We start from the raw sequence: 21,019 nt of genomic DNA on the forward strand, positions 1-21,019 counted from the left end.
CCCGTGGGTAACAAAGACAGCACCTGTATTCACCAGCCTGCCCTGAACGAGTTGGTGATCGAGTCCGCTAATTAATATGAAAATTAGTTAACTTAGTAGCTGAACGTAAAATGATGCATGTAAAATTGAAAGCCCAAATGACACGCTTTGAAATGTGCCGATTTGAAACAGGGAGTCAGTTATCCATATAGGCCATAGAAAAGCTAAGAAGCAAGTTCTTTAACAAGAAGCAAACCTAATATTGCTGAAATGTGCACAACATGAATTAAAAGCCCGACGTTAAAATGACAAGTTTAGAAATGCTCTTCATAACTGAAGAATGTTCCAGTTTAACAAATCTAAAATATCACAGGGAGGGACAGTGGGCTTGGTAGGTCCAGAATACGGGCCCAAACCGGTAACTAAACACAAGGAGTATGCTGTTCCTAGGGATTTGAAAAGAGGAGAAGGTGGTGTCAGACCACATCAGTTGTCAATAGGTGCTCGGAAGGACAGGGAAGCTAGTGCTCGTCCAGGGATAGCTCCAATAAGGAACAAGGGCCCTCACACACCCAAGGGGTGTCATGCTTCATCGTAGGGCAGCTCCTCGTTGGGCCAGCGTTGCAATGCCCAATGGGCCACGCAGGGGGGCTCATTGCCGGAGGTCTTCTCGGTTTTGTCGTCATGAAGCTAGATGGTTTATGAGAGGACAACCTATGTGAAGTGAGTAAAAGTGGGACTACGTGAAAGTGATTAAAAAATGGCTCCTGGATTCTCCAAGAAAAATGTATTAGAGGAGTACCTAGGCCATGGATGAAAACAGACACAAAAAAGTTATGAACTGAGTGGGGAAAATTAGACCCGTATCAGTTCTGGTGAGTTGTGTAAAGTGTCAACATGTTTCTTGCCTTTAGTAAAGTCCAAAAGGATCTCTGCAATTCTTCAGGACCTGTAATCCTCATCTACTCTAAGGAGGTGGCTGGATGTGTGAAGGAAAGAAAAAAGTCAAGTCCCCTTATGTCAGGATTCTGTAGCAGTCCTAAGAGTGTGGAAACAACAGTCATGTGTGAGGTAATGAGTCTATACCTTTTGGAAACAATTGGCACCTGGAGGATAAAACAAGAGTTAACAAGTAGTAGATTAGTACTTGAAAAAACATAGCCGGAGACACACTAGAATAAAAAAATAAAACATGGCGAGGAACGGAGGGGTTGGCATGTGTCATGCCCAGGTAGTGCAAAAGAAGGGAGGAGCAAGTACACACATTGAATTAACATCCATTAAAGTGACACGGCATAAACATTATGAAAAGTCAGAAGTATCAAGGGTGTTCAACCTGATTGTGTGGATAATGCAGACAAACCATGCAAATCCATCATGGGTGTCTCTTGCGTAGAAGTCTACAGGTGCAGCTAATGCGGCATGGTCATACCTGATGGTGATTACTAATGAGACCATTGCCACATGCAGGTAAAGAACAGTTGGAGAATCAGATTTTAAACAACCAGTATAAAAACATTAAATATCACAGTACCACAACGTCATCAAGTGGTCACCCGCATCTTATATAGACATATTGTGTGAGTAAGATCAAGCCATGAGGTTATACTATCGTCGTAGGCTATTGCTGACCACCATGCAGTCTCTTTTAGACCCCTTTTATATCACTCATCGGAAGGTGTTGGTGAATGAGCCCCAGCAGGGACAGGCCGGTGTGCTCGCTAAAGTTGCGAGGGGAACCAAACTGAAAGCAGGAATAATGGAGGGTCAAAATATAGGGTGGAGAAAATAACCAGAATGCACTACACTATGCTAGTAGGGCTGGCTACCGTTGGTATACACTTTAAATACAGGAGTGGAAAAGAGATGTTATGAAAGTAAAAATCTCATATCGCGCCTCCTGTCAGAGGTGAAGCGGTGACTTACTCTTTGAACTACAGCAGATGTTCAACTTGTATGGCACTGGGCACATCAAGTGTCTAGAGGCGGAAATGCCCCATACAACATGGTGTAAACTATCATCTAAAGTATTGCCCCAGTTAGTGTACTATGCTGAAAAATGAGTCAGGAGTAGTTGTGTGTAAATTAGGTGGCAGTCAAGGTATAAAATGATTCTGATTATCGCCTGCAGTATCTCCAGCTAAATGTAGTAGGACGCCTGTATCATGCCCAAATCGATGGGAATGCGGGGACGAAGGAAGAAAGGTTGCTGCGGGCAACCATCCGTGCAGTCCACATGGGGCACCACGCTCAAATCAAAGAGCAAGGGGTAGACAAGTACGCGAACAAGGCACAATAGGGTGCCTAGCGGTGCCCGCTGTCCACCATGCTGACTTAGAGAGGAAGCATATCTCCAAGCAAACGCCACAGGAACCCGGGGGCCCGGGACAGGTGCGCCACATTCACAAACTCTACAGGCAAGAGACATAGTACATAACATCCGACTATAGATAAAGGAGTGACCGCTTGTAATTATCAGTGCGGACATAGTCCAATACGGTCTAAAGCGTCCCCCGCTCTGTCTAACGCACCCCAAAAAATTGGAGGAAGCTAGTTCAACAAGCCTTAGTAGCAGGCCAAACGCTGTGGGGGGAAGGGGGGGGGGGGGGGGGGGGAGGTGGCAGCAGTATTGGTATGTACTTACTGAGGTTATAGAAGAGACCGGTATGGAACCTACCCCAGGCCAGCTGTCAGAGTGATATGCATGTGCCAAACACGGGTTAATGTAGTAATGCCAGGAGATGGCCTTCCTTAAACCCAGTATGTGGCGGCCATCTTACAGTAGTGCCAGTAATCCAAAAGCATGCAGGAACCATTGGTGAAATGAATTCCTATGTAACGGACACCGGCGGCCATCTTGGAGTGGGGTGTTGTTGATGGTAATTTCAGCCATGTGTGGTATTGGATATCACTCAAAGACTAGATGGTGACCTCAAGGATAACTGGTGGTGGGACTACATCGAATGTCAGTAGAGGAGGATGTGTTTACAAGAAAGACCATGGGTGCGTACATCAAATTGTGTAACAAGTCACAATAAAATTCTTACAACAGACCATATTGAACCGGGTTGTGTTTATTACAGGTTTTAAACCCAAGCTTGGTAATGGGTATCAAACCAATCCTTGAGAAGGACCTGTGGGATACCAGGTAAAGAGACTGCATGGGAGGTCAATTTGACGGCTGTATATCAAGGGGAATGGGCACCACGTGGACCAGGAGGACTATTGGTCACACCACGTCGTATTCTCGGGGATAAGGCCCAAAAAGTATAAAACTGGAGAGGGAGTTATATAGAAGAGTCAATGGGTCACCCCCCCCCCCCCCCCACCCCCCAAGGAATATCACCATTCAAGCCTGTCTAGTGTGCTTTCAGGCGAAAGACCCATCTATGTTCCCTATTTAAAAGTGAATGAGTGGACAGGCTGGTATTAGCTTCCAAGAATGTCCACTGGATATCATCAGGTGTGTGTTGTTCTACGTAGTGTGTGAGCAGTTTCATCATGCTCTTCTTACATCTAATGTTGCTGCCATGTTCTGTGATGCGCAGTTTAATTGCCCGAGTGGTCATACCAATATAGTGCTTTTGTCACAGGCATGTAAGCATATACACACAATTATGTGTATTACAGTTAGTGTTAGGGTTTTCTGTATCCACACGTCAGTAGTTCCTATGTCTACCTGTTTAGAATGGCAGGTGAATGGACATACACTGCATGACCCACAAGGATAGTGTCCAGACACTGGTGGCAGCCCCCATAGTGGTTGCTGGCGTCTGGTGGATGTGGAGAGAGGTCTTGTATGTACAACCTTGTCCTTGATATTGGCAGTTCTTTTGAAGGCAAACAGGGGAGGAGCTGGGGACACTTCCCCAGTACAGAGTATGAGCCAATGTTTCTTGATAATCTTTTGGATATTGTTGGACTGTGGGGTGGAGGAGGTGACACAGGTGATGACATCACTAGGTGTGCGTTTGTGTTGTTCCAGTAAAGCCTCCCTGTGGTTATTCCTTGCCCTCATGTTAGCCTTTTGGACCACACCCATTGTGTATCTCATATCCATAAGGTCAGAACTTGGGGGTGCTGACTGTCGTTTGTAGTCCCTTATGTCACTACAATTGTGTCATAGGCGCAAAAACTGACCAAACGAAAGGTTATACCATAGATGTTTGGGGTGGTGACTATTATACCGAAGTTAACTGTTCGTGTCGGTGGGTTTTTTGTACGTCCTAATGGGAAGTTTACCATCATGGAGTATCACCACCAGATCCAAGAAGGGTATCTCGTGAGGGATGAGGTCTTGCTGAAATTGAGGAATAAATCAAGTGTGTTCACCCAACCGCAAAATTCAGTGCAGTAGTCATTGGTACCACGCCATAGGAGAAGTACATCGTCGATATACCTCTGCCATAATAGGATGTTCTCTCTATACGGGTTGGTGTCACTCTCCATGTTCGTCCTCTCAAAGTCTGCCATGTATGTACATGCCAGACTTTGGGCGAAGGTGCTGCCCATGGAGGTGCCCTGCGTCTGGTGGTACATTTGGTCTACTAACTGGAAATAATTCTCTTAGGGCCAGGGTCGCACACTCCATGATGAAACCGATAGGTGTAGGGGAGGTCCAATCCTCATTTCGGAGGGCAGTTTCTATCACTTCCAGGGTGGTGTCCTGGAGGATGTTTGTCTAGAGGGCCACCACATCTACTGATAACCGTTGATCATCCCTGGAGTCCTCACCCAGTCCCTCTAGAAGGTTTAGGACCGCTGCAGTGTCCTTCAGAAATGATGGCGTTTTCGTTACTAAAGGTTGCAAAAAGTGGTCGCAAAACTGGGATAGGGGTTTTCGTATGGACCCTATCCCTGACACTATGGGCCTGCCCGGGGGAGGGGTCACCCACTTGCGAATTTTTGCAAGGGTATAAAAGTAAGGTGACTTGGGGTGGTCGCTGATAAAAAATTCGGCCTCCTTTTTGCGGATCCATCCCTGGGCCTCTGCTGTGAACACCATTGAGGTTGTGTGTGTTTTGAGCCGGTTGGTTGGGTCCTCCCCGATAGGTGTGTAATAACGGTTGTTTAATAGTTGTCGTCTGCACTCTGAGTTGTAGTCTGTGGTGTCCTGTATCACTGACACCTCCCTTGTCTGCGGATTTGATGGTAATTGATGTCAGTCCCGTGTCTGCATGGCCATGGTTTAATTCTTGCACATGTTGAAGAAGGGGGTCCTGCGGGGGGCTTCCCACATCCTTGAGGACCGCCTGCTCAAAGGTGAGAACTTCTGGTGGCACCATTCCTGCCGAAGGTTTAAAGGTAGAGGGCTTGTGGAACCCAGAATCGTCCGATTCCAATGGAGGTTTTCCGCAGAAGAACGCATGTAGGCAGATCTTCCTAAAAAAGCGGTGTAGTTCCAATTCAGTCCTGAATGCATCCTCCTTGGGAGTCAGGACGAATCCCAAGCCTTTGCAGAGTACATTCTTTTCAATTTCCGTGAGGGTTCTTGTGGAAAGGTTGACTATTAATTTCTCTTACCCGCTGTCTGCCTCCTGGTCACCCTCGGGGTTTCCACCTGGGGCACCTGCCACTGCACGTGCCTCTGTTGGCCCACTCTTCTTCTTCCTCACCCTTTGCCCCAGCCTCTGCCAAAAAAAAAAAAAAAAAAAAAAAAAAAACGAGGGTGTTGGTAGAAGAGTTGTGGAAACCCTGTGGTCCGTGGGGGTACACATGGCATGGATGCAGGCCCGGTGGGTGATGCTGGTAGGGTGGCATGCCGTATCCCATCAATGGTGGCGGTGGTTGGAAAGGCCTCCTGGTTTCATCGGTGTTTCTGCGGCCAGAGCTGGAATTGCGACTGGTTGATGAATTACGTGTGCGCGATGTTGTGCTTTCACCTGAAGATATGTCCCTTGTTCCTGTGTAGTCTTCCTTGAGATAGGGGTACACCTTCGCCTTATCAAACTTCTTTATATCTTTTTGTAGTTTGTTTATTTTTTTGTTTAAGGAGGCACTCCCTATTCTCATTCACATCATTGTTAATTTCAGCCAGCTTATTTTTATATGCTGTCAGCTGTATCGTTGTCTTGAGTGCACTCCCCGCCATGGTGATCTTATTAATCAGTTTGTCACGCAAACTCTTGGCTGTGTTGATGATCAGTATTAGGAGGTCCCTGGTGCATTTCAACGCTACCAGGGACCATTCTCTTCTGAAGACCTTATCTTCCAGGAAGATGCAGGGAATATTCCTTACTATGAGTCCATTGGGTGCAATGCTGGCTCGCAGATATTCCGTCATAAGTATCCCATGTAACGTTATTTTGGAGTAAAACTTCTTCATGGCGATCAATGATGACTAATCCTCTTGTTGGATGGCTCCTGCGGTGGAACCTTCTGCTCCTAGAATGGATGGTGTCCTTAGGATCTCCAACACCATTTCGTCGAAGGCCAAAACTTGATGGTTCTATATTAATCGGTGTGACGCTTGCTCAGGGGAGTGGGAACGGCGGGGTCTAAAGGGAAGGACCAAGTGGCAGAAGACAACAGGAGATCTTTCTACCTGTCGGGGTTCAAAGAGTTTGGATCAGTGTATATGTTCCGTTGGTCCTATGGGTGCCAGTTGGCTACTCCTAAGTAAATATCCCACGGTTAAACAACCGTACACATCTAAAATATCACAGCGAGTGACAGGGGGCTTGGTAGGTCCAGCATACGGGCCCCAACCGGTAACTAAAGACAAGGAGTATTCTATTCCTAGGGAGTTGAAAGCAGGAGAAGAAGGTGTCAGACCACGTCAGTTGTCAATAGGTGCTCGGAAGGGCAGGGAAGCTAGCACTCGTCCAGGGATAGCTCCAATAAGAAGCAAGGGCCCTCACGCACCCCGAGCCGTGTCATGCTTAATCATAGGGCAGCTCCTCGTTGAGCCGGCGCTGCAATGCCCAACGGGCCTCGCAAGGGGACTCTTTGCAGGAGACCTTTTAGGTTTTGCCTTCATGAAGCTAGATGGTTTATATGAGGGCAACCTATGTGAAGTGGGACTATGTGAAAGTGGTTTAAAAATGGCTCCTGGATTCTCCAAGAAATATGTATTAGAGGAGTACCTGGGTCCATCCCTTTAGACCCCCCCCCCACCCGTTCCCACTCCCCTGAGCAAGCATCGCACCGATCATGGAGAACCATTAAGGCCTGACCTTCAACGACGAAATGGTGTTGGAGATCCTAAGGACACCATCCATTCTAGGAGCAGAAGGATCCACCGCAGGAGCCATCCAACAAGAGGATTGGTCATCATTGATCGCCATGAAGAAACTATGTCAAAATAACGTTACATGGGATACTCATGAAGGAATATCTGCGAGCCAGCATTGCACCCAATGGACTCAACGTGAGGAATATTCCCTGCATCTTCCTGGAAGATATGGTCTTCAGAAGAGAATGGTCCCTGGTAGCGTGGAAATGCACCAGGGACCTCCTAATACTGATCATCAACACAGCCAAGTGTTTGCGTGACAAACTGATGATTAAGATCACCATGGCGGAGAGTGCACTCAAGACCACGATACAGCTGACAGCATATAAAAACAAGCTGGCAGAAATTAACAATGATGTGAATGAGAATAGGGAGTACCGCCTTAAAAAAAATAAACAAACTACAAAAAGATGTAAAGAAGTTTGATAAGGAGAAGGGGTACCTCTATCTCAAGGAAGACTACACAGGAGCAAGGGACATATCTTCAGATGAAAGCACAACATCGCACACAAGTAATTCATCAACCAGTAGCAATTTCAGCTCTGGCAGCAGAAACACAGATGAAACCAGGCGGCATTACCAAACACCGCTACCATTGATGGGATACGGCATGCCACTCTACCAGCATCACCCACCGGTCAGGCATCAATACCCTGTGTACCCCCAAGCACCAAAGGGATTTCCACAACCCTTCTACCAACACCCCCTTTTTTAGGCAGAGATTGGGGCAAAGGGCGAGGAAGAAAAAGAGGGGGCCAACAGAAACACGTGAAGTGGCAGGACCCCCAGGCCGAAACCTCGAGGGTGACCAGGAGCCAGACAGCGGGCAAGAGAAATTAATAGTCAACCTTTCCACAAGAATCCTCACGGAAATTGAAAAGAATGTACTCTGCAAAGGCTTCGGATTAGTCCGGACCCCCAAGGGGGATGCATTCAGGACTGAATTGGAACTACATCGCTTTTTTAGGAAGATCCACCTACATGCGTTCTTTTTCGGAAAACCTCCATTGGAATCAGACGATTCTGTGCGCCACAAGGCCACTACCTTTAAACCTTCAGCAGGAATGGTGCCACCAGAGGTTCTCACCTTTGAGCAGGCGGTCCTCAAGAATGTGGAAAAAGACCCCGGCAGGACCCCCTTCTTCAACATGTTCAAAAATGAAACCATGGCCATGCAGACACTGGGGACTGATACATCAATTACCATCAAATCTGCAGAACAGGGAGGTGTCAGTGATACAGGACACCACAGACTACAACTCAGAGTGCAGACGACAACTATTAAACAACCATCATTACACACCTTTCAGGGAGGACCCAACCAACCGGCTCAAAACACACATAACGTCAATGGTTTTCACAGCAGAGGCCCAGGGATGGATCAGCAAGAAGGAGGCCGAATTTTTGATCAGCAACCGCCCTAAGACACCTTACATTTATACCCTCCCAAATATTCACATGGGTGTGACACCTCCCCCCGGGCAGGCCCATAGTGTCAGGGATAGGGTCCATACTGGAACCCCTATCCCAGTTTTGCGACCACTTTTTGCAGCCTTAAGTAACCAAAAAGCCATCCTTTCTGAAGGACACTACAGCGGGCCTAAACCTTCTAGAGGGACTGGGTGAGGACTGCAGGGATGATCTACTGATAACCCTTGCTGCGTAGACCCTCTATACAACCATCCTCCAGGACACCACCCTGGAAGTGATAGAAACTGTTCTCAGGAATGAGGATTGGACCTCCCCTACACCATCAGTTTCATCATGGAGTGTGCGACCCTGGCACTAAAAGAGAATTATTTCCAGTTTGAAGACCAGATGTACCACCAGACGCAGGGCACCACAATGGACAGCACCTTCGCCCCAAGTCTGGCATGTTTATACATGGCAGACTTTGAGAGGACGAACATAAAGAGTGCCACCAACCCATATAGAGATAACATCCTATTATGGCAGAGGTATATTGACGATATACTTCTCCTATGGCGTGGTATCAATGACTTCTGCACTGAATGTTTGCGGTTGGGTGAACACACTTGATTCATTCCTCAAGTTCAGAAAGACCATATCCCTCACCGAGATACCCTTCTTGAATCTGGTGGTGATACTCCATGATGGTAAACTTACCTCTAGGACGTACAAAAAACCCACCGACACCAACAGTTTGCTTCGGTACTATAGTCACCACCCCAAACATCTATGGGATAACCTTCCGTTTGGTCAGTTTTTGCACCTACGACGCAATTGTAGTGACGTAAGTGACTACAAACAACAGGCAGAATCCCCGGGTTCTGACCTTATGGATAGGAGATAACAAATGGGTGGTGTACAAAAAGCTAACAAGAGGGCAAGGAATAACCACAGGGAGGCTTTACTGGAACACCACATACGCACACCCAGTGATGTCATCACCTGTGCCACCTCCTTCACCCCACAGTCTAACAACATCCAAAAGATCATCAAGAAACATTGGCCCATACTCTGTACTGGGGAAAATATTACCCAGCCCCTCCACGTTTTTCCTTCAAAAGAACTGCCAATATCAAGGACATGGTTGTACATACAAGACCTCTCCCCACATCCACCAGACGCCAGCGACAGCTATGGGGTCTGCCACCGGTGTCTGGGCACTATCCTTGTGGGTCATGCAGTGCATGTCCATTCACATGCCATTCTAAACAGGTGGACATAGGAACTACTGACGTGTGGATACAGAAAACCCACACTAACTGTAATACACATAATTGTGTGTACATGCTTACATGGCTGTGCCAAAAGCACTACATTCGTATGACCACTCGGGCGATTAAACTGCGCATCACAGAACATCGCAGCAACATTAGATACAAGAATGGCATGACGAAACTGCTCACACACTACGTAGGACACCACACACCTGATGATATCCAGTGGAAGCTAATACCAGCCTGTCCGCCCATTCACTTTTAATTAGGGAACGAAGATGGGTTTTTACCTGAAAATACACTAGATAGGCTTGAATAATGATAATCCTCGAGGGGGGGGGGGGGGGGGGGGGGGTATTGGGCTGCACCATTGACACGTCTATATAACCCCCTTTCTCTACTCTCCAGTTTTATACTTTTTAGGCCATATCCCTGAGAATAAGACGTGGTGTGGCCAATTGTCCTCCTGGTCCACCTGGCGCCCATTCCACTTGATATACAGCCATCAAACTGACCTCCCATGCATTCTCTTTACCTGGTATCCCACAGGTCCTTATCAAGGATTGGTTTGATATCCATTACCAAGCTTGGGTTTAAAACCAAAAATAAACAAAACCCTCTACAATATGGCCGCTGTTGTTACTATTTTATTGTGACTCGTTCAACAATTTGATGTATGCACCCATGTTCTTCCTTGTAAGCACATCCCCTCTACTGACATTTGATGTAGTCCCATCACCAGTTATCCTTGAGGCCACCATCTAGGCTTTGAGTGATATATTGCCGAAAATACCATCAACACCCCACTACAAGATGGCCGCCGGTGTCAGTTACATAGGAATTAATTTCACCAATGGTTCATGCATACTTTGGGATTACTGGCACCACTGTAAGATGGCCGCCACATACTGGGTTTGAGGAAGGCTGCCTCCTGGCATTACTACATAAACTTGTGTTTGGGACATGCATATCACCCTGTGACAGCCTGCTGGGGTAGGTCCCATACAGGGCTCTTCTATAACCGCAGTAAGTACTATGCCAATACCGCTACCCTCCCCCTTTTTCCATTTTCTACAGTGTTTTCCCTGCTACTAAGGCTTGTTGAACTAGCTTCCTCCAATTTTTTGGACGCATTAGACAGTGGGGGACGCTTTAGACCGCATTTGACTATGTCCACACTGATAATTACAAGAGGTCACTCCTTTATCTATATTCGGGCGTTACGCACTATGTCTCTTGCCTGTAGAGTTAGTGAATGCAGCACCTGTCCCGGACCCTCGGGTTCCTGTGACATTGGCTTGGAGATACTCTGGCTCTCCAAGTCGCATGGTGGACAGGGGGTGCCTATAGAGTTTTATTGCCTGCGGCACCTTTGTCCTGCCCCCCCCCCCCCCCCGAGTTTGTTGCTTGGGCTTGGCGATACGCTTCCTCTGCAAGTGAGCATGGTGAACAGCGGGCCCCACTAGGCAACATATTGTGCCTTGTTCGCGTATATGGCTACCCCTCGCTCTTTGATTTGAGCGTGGTGCTCCATGTTGTTGCCTACATGGATGGTTGCATGCAGCAATCCTGCTTCCTTTGTCCCCGCATTCCCAGCGATTTGGGTAGGATACAAGCGTTCGCCTACATTTAGCTGGAGATACCACGGGCGATAATGAGAATCATTTTATACCTTGCCCGCCATGTAATTTACACACAAATACTCCTGACTAATTCTCAGCATAGTACACTAACTGCGGCGATACTTTACACGATAGTTTACACCATGTTGTATGGGGCATTTGTGCCTCGAGACACTTAATGTGACCAGCGCCATACAAGTTGGACATCTGCTGCAGTCCAAAGAGTAAGTCACCGCTTAACCTCTGACAGGAGGCACGATATGAGATTTTTACTTTCATAACATCTCTTTTCCACTCCTGTATTTAAAGTGTATACCAACAGTAGCCAGCCCTACTAGCATAGTGTAGTGCATTCTGGTTATTTTCTTCACCCAATGTTTTGACCCTCCATACTTCCTGCTTTCAGTTTGGTTCCCCTCTCAACTTTAGCTAGCACACCGGCCTGTCCCTGGCTGGGGCTCATTCACCAAAACCTTCCGGTGAGTGATATAAAAGGGGTCTAAAAGAGACTGCATGGTGGTCAGCAATAGCCTACGACGATAGTATAACCTCATGGCTTGAAAATACTCACACAATATCTTATATAAGACTAGGGTGACCACTTGACGTTGTGGTGCTTTTATATTTAATGTTTAGGTCTCAGCCTGGCGAAAGCAGCGCATGCGCTGCTCTCACCATGAGAGGGCTTCTTGGAATCAATACGGATTCCGAAGCTGTGTCTCAGCTCCTCCTTCAGTTTATTTGTGCCCGTCGTTTGGCGTCACCAATTATGCAAAAGGCAGTGCAATGATTGCACCGGAGGCATTTCAATCCCTCCTGGTTGCCACCCTGTCCCCTTTTGGCCCCGCCCAGCGGAACTAGATCTCTTACCGGCGGCATGACACAGTAGGCTTAAAATGTACTTGCTGCACTTTTTTTTTTAAGCCATCGCATGAGTTGGTTATCACAGGCAGCTACCATTCTTATGCGAATTTAGAGTTTATCTGTGTCCTATCTGTTATGTAGTCCATGTCCTCTTGAGTCCTTATGTAATGGAACTGGTTATATTGTAAAGCGCTCTGACACCTTCTGGTAAAGATTGCGCTGTATAAAAACGGATAAATACATACATTCTTTATTAATCACTGCGGATTCATTTTCATACTAGCTTGAAGTGCATTAAAGCCATGGCAATATTGCACATTTACACACATTTTAAACATGCTGTGTTTTACGTTGCACATTTTGACTTCAACGACCTGGGGGGCATAGCCTCGTTCTGGAGTTGGCGAGGATCACAGGATGTAGTAGAGACAGCCCGTAACTCAAGAAACATCAAAGCTGTCCAAGGTCTTCTCGCATTCTTCCCAGAGGGGAGCCCGGCACCCGCTTACTAGCGCCTACCTGTGGATTCCCACCTGCGCACCGTGCTGCTTCCATTTACTCACACTGACAGAAAGTTAATGCAAGTAGCATGGAAATGTATAGATTTTAGCGCTGCATTACTCCAGCTGATGGGGGAAGCTCGGGCCTGGTGGGTTGGCATTTTGCTGTTACCTATTTCAATGCATGCAAGCTATTTTTGCATTAAATGTATTCTAGGCGCTATACCGAGTGCCTCTTTTCTTTTAAAGAACAGTCCCCATACTGCCTGCCCCCATTGCTATCACCAGACGTCAACACCGGACCCCTGGGGCGATCACTGGCACTGGAGGCCACTCTATGTTAACCTTATTCTGGGGTCTCACTTCCGGCTCGTGGGGAGGGAGGGGGTGCGAGCTGTGCAGCCCCTTCATTACTCCTTGTGACACTTCCGGCATAGCCCCTCGCGACACTTCCAGCATAGCACGAGGAGGGGAGGGGACTTCAGTGCATTTAAGATCATGTGTAAGAAGTTGCTTTTCTAGATTCTCAATCGTAGGGCATATTTCAAGACTAGCGCCTAGAATCATTTTCAACATGTGTGCGCTGTACACATACCCTTATTTCACGTGATAAGGCACGTAGAGGTTGCACGTGTCTGGCTGCAATGGTAACACTACAAGTCGGTGCACAGGTCAGACTCTGCAGATGCCACACAGGGCCGAAGTGATCCTGGGACCGCCCTCTGCTCTTCGTCCACGACCAGGTGACAATGTAGCAAGGCTTTTTATCTTGGTGCCAAAACCACTCCATAAATAAAGATAAATTTTTTAAATTTCTCCAGTCCTGTTTAAAATGATGGCTCCATCCCGGTTACTTACACCCAAACAACATTCTCTTCACATCGTACCTTTTCTGTATCAAAATCTAAGGTTTTAATTTTAGGAAACCTTTTAAAGTGAATCATGTATTTCTAGGAGATCCTCATCCTGCGTCCATACTACATCTAATCTGTGAGACAAGTGTTCAGTTCAGCGCAGCACAGGGTTGCCCAAGATCACACAGTGTGGAGTCCAAACCGGACTTAGTAGAGCATTTTGTTTTCTGACTTGAGATTATGAATGTGCAGTTGCCAGTGTCCTCGTGTTTTAAAGGTGACGATGCTTAACTGTCAAAATGTCACTTTCCTACATCTGAATGTACAGCCAACTTGTAAACACATTGTCGCAGGAACCATGTACCGTGCTTTCAAACAGCTTTATGGTGGCTTAAGACATAAGGGAGAAATAAAATAAATACAGACCCAAATGCGTGATATTTCCAACAAAGGACACGTTCCATTTACCTTTTGGGCCCGTGATTGTGCTTCACGTATGTTCAAAGCGCCTCGATACACGGACGTTCAGCCACTAAAAGATGTGCCCGATTCCATTTCATGTTTGGGTGGGACTGCCGGTCTCCGACACACTGTTCATTCTGTACACCCCATGCCCTGGATTAACACGAGACACACTTCATGCTAGCCTTACCGTCCCTCTGGGACGGACTTCTCGGGACACTGAGACCTCTCGATTTCCACTCTCAGAAAATGTTGTTATTAAAGAAAGGTTTGGGGAGGCAGAAACCACAATCAAATGTGCCTGAGAGAAGAGGCCAGAAGGAACTGATCTGGGAGCTAAAGAACTGCATCCTCGGGGATGCAAGGCACAGGGAAGACGGTCACAGTGGATTAGGGTGGCAGCAAAGGAAGCGGTTACGTTTTATATGGGCACTGGGTGTGGTGCACGGCTGAGAGGAAGGGGCGCCCTGTGGTGCAAGAATCCCCTCGTCGTCATCTGACTGCCTATCTATTTATTATGCCTATCTGTGTCTCTAGTTATCCATGTGTTTATCGAGCTCTCTGCCTCCTATGCTCCACCTCTCACACCCCTTGCTGGCTACACTCATTTCTGAACCTACCCTCTCTTCTAGCTCTGTTTGTGACTGTACCTCGATTCCATCTGTTTCCGTTTGCCTCCCCCTTATAATATAAGTAGATATGTTTGGATGTTATTGGTGCCTTTCAGTCTTATGTGTGTTTATTTATGTATCCCCACCTTCACTACTCAACTTCTGTAGTACCCATATCTGTCTATGTGTCTATCGCCATGCCTGCCTCTATTGATCTGTCTCTGTCTTTCAAGCCCTCTTCCTCTTTTTACCTCTATCACTTTATCGATCTGCCACAATCTGGCCCAGAGTAGTGCAGGACACGCCCTCTCTTTGAATATGCCTGCACTTTCGTGCCTTCTCTGCCTGCATACAGTCTTTGAACACTAGGCTGTGCTCGGCTGAGGCAGCGAGTGGAAGGATGGGTGCAGCATTTCCAGCCCCTCTACCTTCGTCAACAGAGCTGGGATTAGCAACTGTAGTTCTGTGCCAAGGGCATCACCGTCAGTGGGAATTAATGGGCATCCTGCAGCTTAGCTGCCATGTACTGGGCAGTCTGCGGGCATCAAATAACGTGCAGCATTAGCACATCTGAGCCATAGAGGCTATGTGACTCGCATTGTAATGAGCATGGCCATATGAAGGCCACCCATGCCATTCATTGCAAATGCCAAAACTGTAAAAGGGCGTTAATGACTGATATAAAACGTATATTTTACATTAAATTGGGTATTCTAGACAGTTTGGGGTTTTTAATGACTTTAATAAATGGCAGGAGACCAGTGCCATAGACTACACATGCCAAAACTGTCAAAGGACAGTAATTAATGGCTGAAAGTAATAGGGCCAGTATATCATAAATAATTTACCATAAACTTTGATGTCAGGAGACTGTGCTGCTTGGCTGAACACTAATTAAATCCCAAGGGCAAGGCCTATTAGCTATGGAAATCGAACCATAGTACATCATGTAAATATAATCATGTAAATTCTGAAGTACAGTGAATTTACTCGGTTCCCGCGTTAGTTACATTTAATTTACATTCTCAACCTCATTCAAAATATCCCTCTAAACGCCCCGGCAATCTGCCACTACCGCCCGCTCCGTTATCTGTATATACATCCCCTCTGCTCTGCGTTACAGTGCTCTGCTGCCATACAGATGCTCCTGCTGTAATAAAATGTTCTCCGGCATCATTCAGGGAACTAAGTTGAGCTACATCAGATACCCAAAACAAGCATTGAAATTGCAATAGGTCTCACCTTTGATTAAGTTAAAGCCATTTGCTTTGCTAATGGTATTGTATAGCAAAGCAAATGGCTTTAACTTAAAGGCGAAACTATTGCATTTTTAATGCTTGTTTTAGACCAGTTGTTTAAAATAGGATTCTCCAACTGTTCTTTACCTGCATGTGGTCAATGCACTCATTAGTAATCACCATCAGGTATGACCATGACTCATTAGCTGCACGTGTAGACTTCTACGCAAGAGACACCCACGATGGATTTGCATGGTTTGTCTGCATTATCAACACAATCGGGGTGTACACCCTTGATAATTCTGACTTTTCATAATGTGTATGCCATGTCACTTTAATGGATGTTAATTCAATATGCGTACTTGCTCCCCCCCTTCTTTTGCACTACCTGGGCATGACACATGCCAACCCCTCCCTTCTTCGCCATGTTTTATGTTTTTTAGTCCAGTGTGTCTCAGGACATGTTTTTTCAAGTACTAATCTACTACTTGGTAACTCTTGTTTTATCCTCCAGGTGCCAATTGTTTCCAGAAGGTATAGATTCATTACCTCACACATGACTGTTCACACACACTTAGGACTACTATAAAATCCTGACATATGGGGACTTGACTTTTTTCTTTTCTTCACACATTCAGCCTCCCCCTTGAGTAGATAAGGATTACAGGTCCTGAAGAATTGCAGAGATCCTTTTGGACTTTACTAAAGGCAAGAAACATGTTGACACTTTGCACAACTCACCTGAACGGATACAGGTATAATTTTCCCCACTCAGTTCACAACTTTTTTGCATCTGTTTTCAACCATGGCCAAGGGACACCTCTAATAAATTTTTCTTGGAGAATCCAGGAGCCATTTTTAAAATCACTTTCACATAGTCCCACTTCTACTCACTTCACATAGGTTGCCCTCACATAAACCATCCAGCTTCATGACGGCAAAAACAAGGAGACCTCCTGCGGGGCCCGTTGGGCATTATAGCGCTGGCCCAACGAGGAGCTGCCCTATCATAAAGTATGACACCCCTTGGGGTGTGTTAGGGCCCTTGCTCCTTATTAGAGCTATTCCTGGACGAGCAGTATCTTTCCTGCCCTTCCGAGCACCTATTGACAACTGACGTGGTCTGACACCTTCTTCTCCTCCTTTCAACTCCCTAGGAATAGCATACTCCCAGTCTTTAGTTACCGGTTTAACAAATGTATTATTTTTCAGAAGCAACATTTTTATTCATAAATGACGAAGAGCATCCGGTTTTCTCAGGTTTCATTTAAATTTGAAAAGAATAACTTGTGCATTTTCAACAATTCTTGTTCGTATTAATTGGAATGCTTCACTCAACAGTGATTTTGTCTTTCAGTTAGTGTAGTTCTTTGTTATCGCAGTGAAACAAAATCGAGATGTAGACGGTCGAACTATGCTCAAATGCCTATGGGAACCAAGTCTTCTGTTTCCAGAGTCTAACTATGCAATAATGTCTGTAGCTAACCTTGTGATGAAGTTTGCAAGTCGCATCAATTATCTTAGGAACGGAGGAGCTGAACCTGCTCATAGGAGAATAGTGCAATTACATTGGTCCACGGATGAAGTAGCCTGATACAATGTCTGCAATATGTGTTCTTGATTTTTATATTAGCGTGTGTTCCCAACTAGCTTCAAGGCTTTTTGGATACGCTTCCTTACTCAATCCGTCCTAGACCCAGACCCTTGACTGTTGTGGCTATTGCCGTTTTCTGTTTTGCCTCACTTTGCTATTTGTTTTTTGAGACATTGCTTATACAACTGTAAACTGATTTTGCTTGGATTTTATTGACACTCGGCTGAGTTTCATTAACTACTTTTTACAGGTAGTTCTATTACTTTAATTGGGCTTTGTGCTTCTCTGATCTCATTCTTTTCCTTTAAAATTCGAACTGATCATGAGTTCTACAAATCTACAACACGGATGCTTATCATTTGAATAGGGAATTATTCTTTTATGGAATGCACTTGATGCAATATTGGATGCTTTATTCTAACCATTCTTTTTTTTAATGAGATTTCTGTAAGCTTATTTGATTTATGGACTAATTGAAGTAAAAACGACCAAAAGAAAAGATATTTACTAATCTTTCAATAAGAATAAAGATTTTCAAAATGTCTCCCAACTCAATGAATGAACTTAAAACTGTTGATGCAAGTTAAATTTGCAATATTGAATTTGCTCCTCAACTAATAATACATGATCAATCACTGGAAGAAAGAAGAATCCAGATTGGTAACGGGGCTTAACCCTGCAAATGATGTTAAACTAGTGATTGAAATATACGGATGGCCTGCTTTACTAATATATTTTTGAGGTCCAGTCCGTGCCATCATTGGCAAGAAGGGAGGGGTGAAACTGGAGGGGCAGTATTCATGGGCAAGGCATGCAGACATGAGCAGTTCATTACCTTCAGGGCAACTTCTACATCGCAAATAGTGACACAGAAGTGGTAAACAAATCAGGTAAATTTGTTAATTAATTAGCAAACTCTACTAATCAATATTGGAAAAACAAAATTACAGCAGGTGTCACTAAGTGCGACTACAAAGAAGCCTCATAATTGCACAATCACACCACAGCAGCCACACTCATTCACCAAAGTTGTAATGGGAAAATAAGGGCGAGGCAGTGTTAGTAGTTGGAATGCCCTGCGGAACACAGACAATCACCGTTTATCAGACAAGGATTATCCATTTGTACCCAAAAGCTTCCGTCAACCAGCAAATATACAAAATAAACTCAAATTAGTTTATACAAAAACAGATGGCAATAGTAGAAGCTATATTTATTTATAGGTGTATAAACAGCAGGGTGTAACCGGAACGTGTGAAGGAAGATGTTGAACTAGAGGAATGTATGATGGACAAGTGCATTCCGTTGCCACGCATGCAGTGACGTGAATGCCATTACAATGCATAATCTGTACCACACATGCCTTTACTACGAATTTCGTTGTAAAAGCATAAATGTTAAATGGATATTCCTGGTAAAGGTTTCCCTGATCCCAACCCGGACTCCTAAAACTAGAGGTCTAGGTAGAATTAACAACTAGACTGAGCAGTTCGCTCTTTATCAACATGCACTCCAGAAATGTGTCTTGAAATTCAATCTGCACTCACATGCTTGTTCACTCACAAAACACTCCAACAGCAGTTGAGCACCTATTCTAAAGACCTACATCTCCTTTTAATTCAGAAAATTCTCCATCTGCGGCTAAAGCAGATGTACCGCTCTAATTAGAGTTCCATAGAGGGAGAACATACTGTGGATGGACAGGCTTCTTGGCTTTATAAAAAGGACAAAAATATGCCCCACTCCCCCACCCGCCAGCGTGGCCGAGGATCACTCAACAAAATGAGAGCTACCACTCTAAACCAAAAATGGTCTCTAGAAAAAAAAAAAAAAAATACAAAAATAACCCTTTCCTGGATTCAAAGATATCTAATGTTACTCTTCTACAGATGGCACTTTACACCTCAGCGCCTAGCTCAGCTAAATTCTTTTTTAAAACATAGCCCGGCATGCTGGAGAGGCTAAGGGGAGGGGGGTCACTGACTCATATCTTGTGGTCATACACGAGGATCCAGGGGTTCTAGGACGGAGTCCTCCCAGCGATACACCAGATTATAGGTTGGGAGCTAACCCGTGGCCCAGAGGTTAGACTCCTGGGCCACCAGGATGATCCATGCTACCCACGGAGGGGAGAGGGGGAGGAGAGGAAGACTACAATCCCTACTGTGACTGGCTGCCAATTAAATAATATTGGCATTGTGGGGACATAGTATAGTACCCTTGGAGGCTGAACGCTTGTGTCGGTCTGCTGGGAATGGAAAAGCTGGCTAAAGATGAAAATGAAAGACTTTACTGAACAATGGGGGCCACTACTGCAATGCTTTAAAAAAAAAAAAAAAAAAAAAAAAAAAAAAAAAGACTTCAATGAACTTAAATGCCTGAAAAGATTAAGGGCCCTACGTATTCCAGAACATTCGAAAATTGAAGAATTTTACATAGCTATTTGGGAGACAGAGGGACTATCTGAGTCCGCAATGCGAGGTGCAAGCTGTGCCGTAACTATCGAAAATGTGGTGTGGAGGCGGTGGAGTGATAGTGGTTGACAAGGGGTGCTTCTGTGGGGAGGAGGTGTTCCCAGAAGGAAGGGGAGGTTTATGGAGAGTGGAGGTTGTGTATTCTTTTTCTGGAAAACTTGTTGTTAATGTAATTAAAATGTATTCAAAACTAAGATATCCAATGACAATGTGCAAAATAAACGAATATAAAGAATGCATTACCTTGTTTTTGAGCAAATCCATACACAAAAATACAAGTTTCATAATCATCTGTAAGATCACATTTAAAAAACACAACTATTTCGGTTTTAGAACTTTCATATTTCTCATCATTAAATGTTGAATGAACCCAGTCACTATTTAATTTCACTAATGTGAAGAAAACAATGAATCCTCTGTGCTAGTCGATCCATTGCGCTAGCATAACATGATTAACAAACCACTTTCATCACGACAATGTGAAATCTTCCAAACAATAAAAATCATATGTAGCTAAATCGTACAACAATCTTATTTTTTTTCCTTTCATGACACGGTTTCTCGAATCCGATTCGATATGATGGAGCTCTTTATCTCCTTTCCACTATACGAATTCAAAACCTTTTATCTATCCGGACCCCATAAGGAGGGTTTATGCCTGGCTCCCAATTTTACTGCTTAGAATATGTAGAATGTCAGTAATTTGCTTCACACGGGAAAGACCCTGCCTTATTTGTGTTATACTTATTATTATTACGGGAAAAGTTTGTTTGTGGCTTCATTACTCCTTTGTGCATTCAAATTACATATATTGTAAACAGGAACAAAAAAATAACACCCAGCAACGAGCTGTCCTTATGGGGTCTGGATGGATAAATAATTTATTGAATCGACACAGGCAGA

The 21,019-nt window shown here is 45.1% G+C and overlaps 1 protein-coding gene across 2 annotated transcripts in view; it reads right to left on the minus strand.

Annotated features, from left to right (window-relative positions):
* The window catches only part of SHMT1 (serine hydroxymethyltransferase 1), a 174,822-nt gene that overhangs the window by 137,361 nt on the left and 16,442 nt on the right, over positions 1-21,019 (minus strand). The window lies entirely within an intron of this gene.

The sequence above is a fragment of the Triturus cristatus genome, chromosome 10, assembly GCF_964204655.1.
Source record: "Triturus cristatus chromosome 10, aTriCri1.1, whole genome shotgun sequence".
Classification (NCBI taxonomy): Eukaryota; Metazoa; Chordata; class Amphibia; order Caudata; family Salamandridae; genus Triturus; species Triturus cristatus.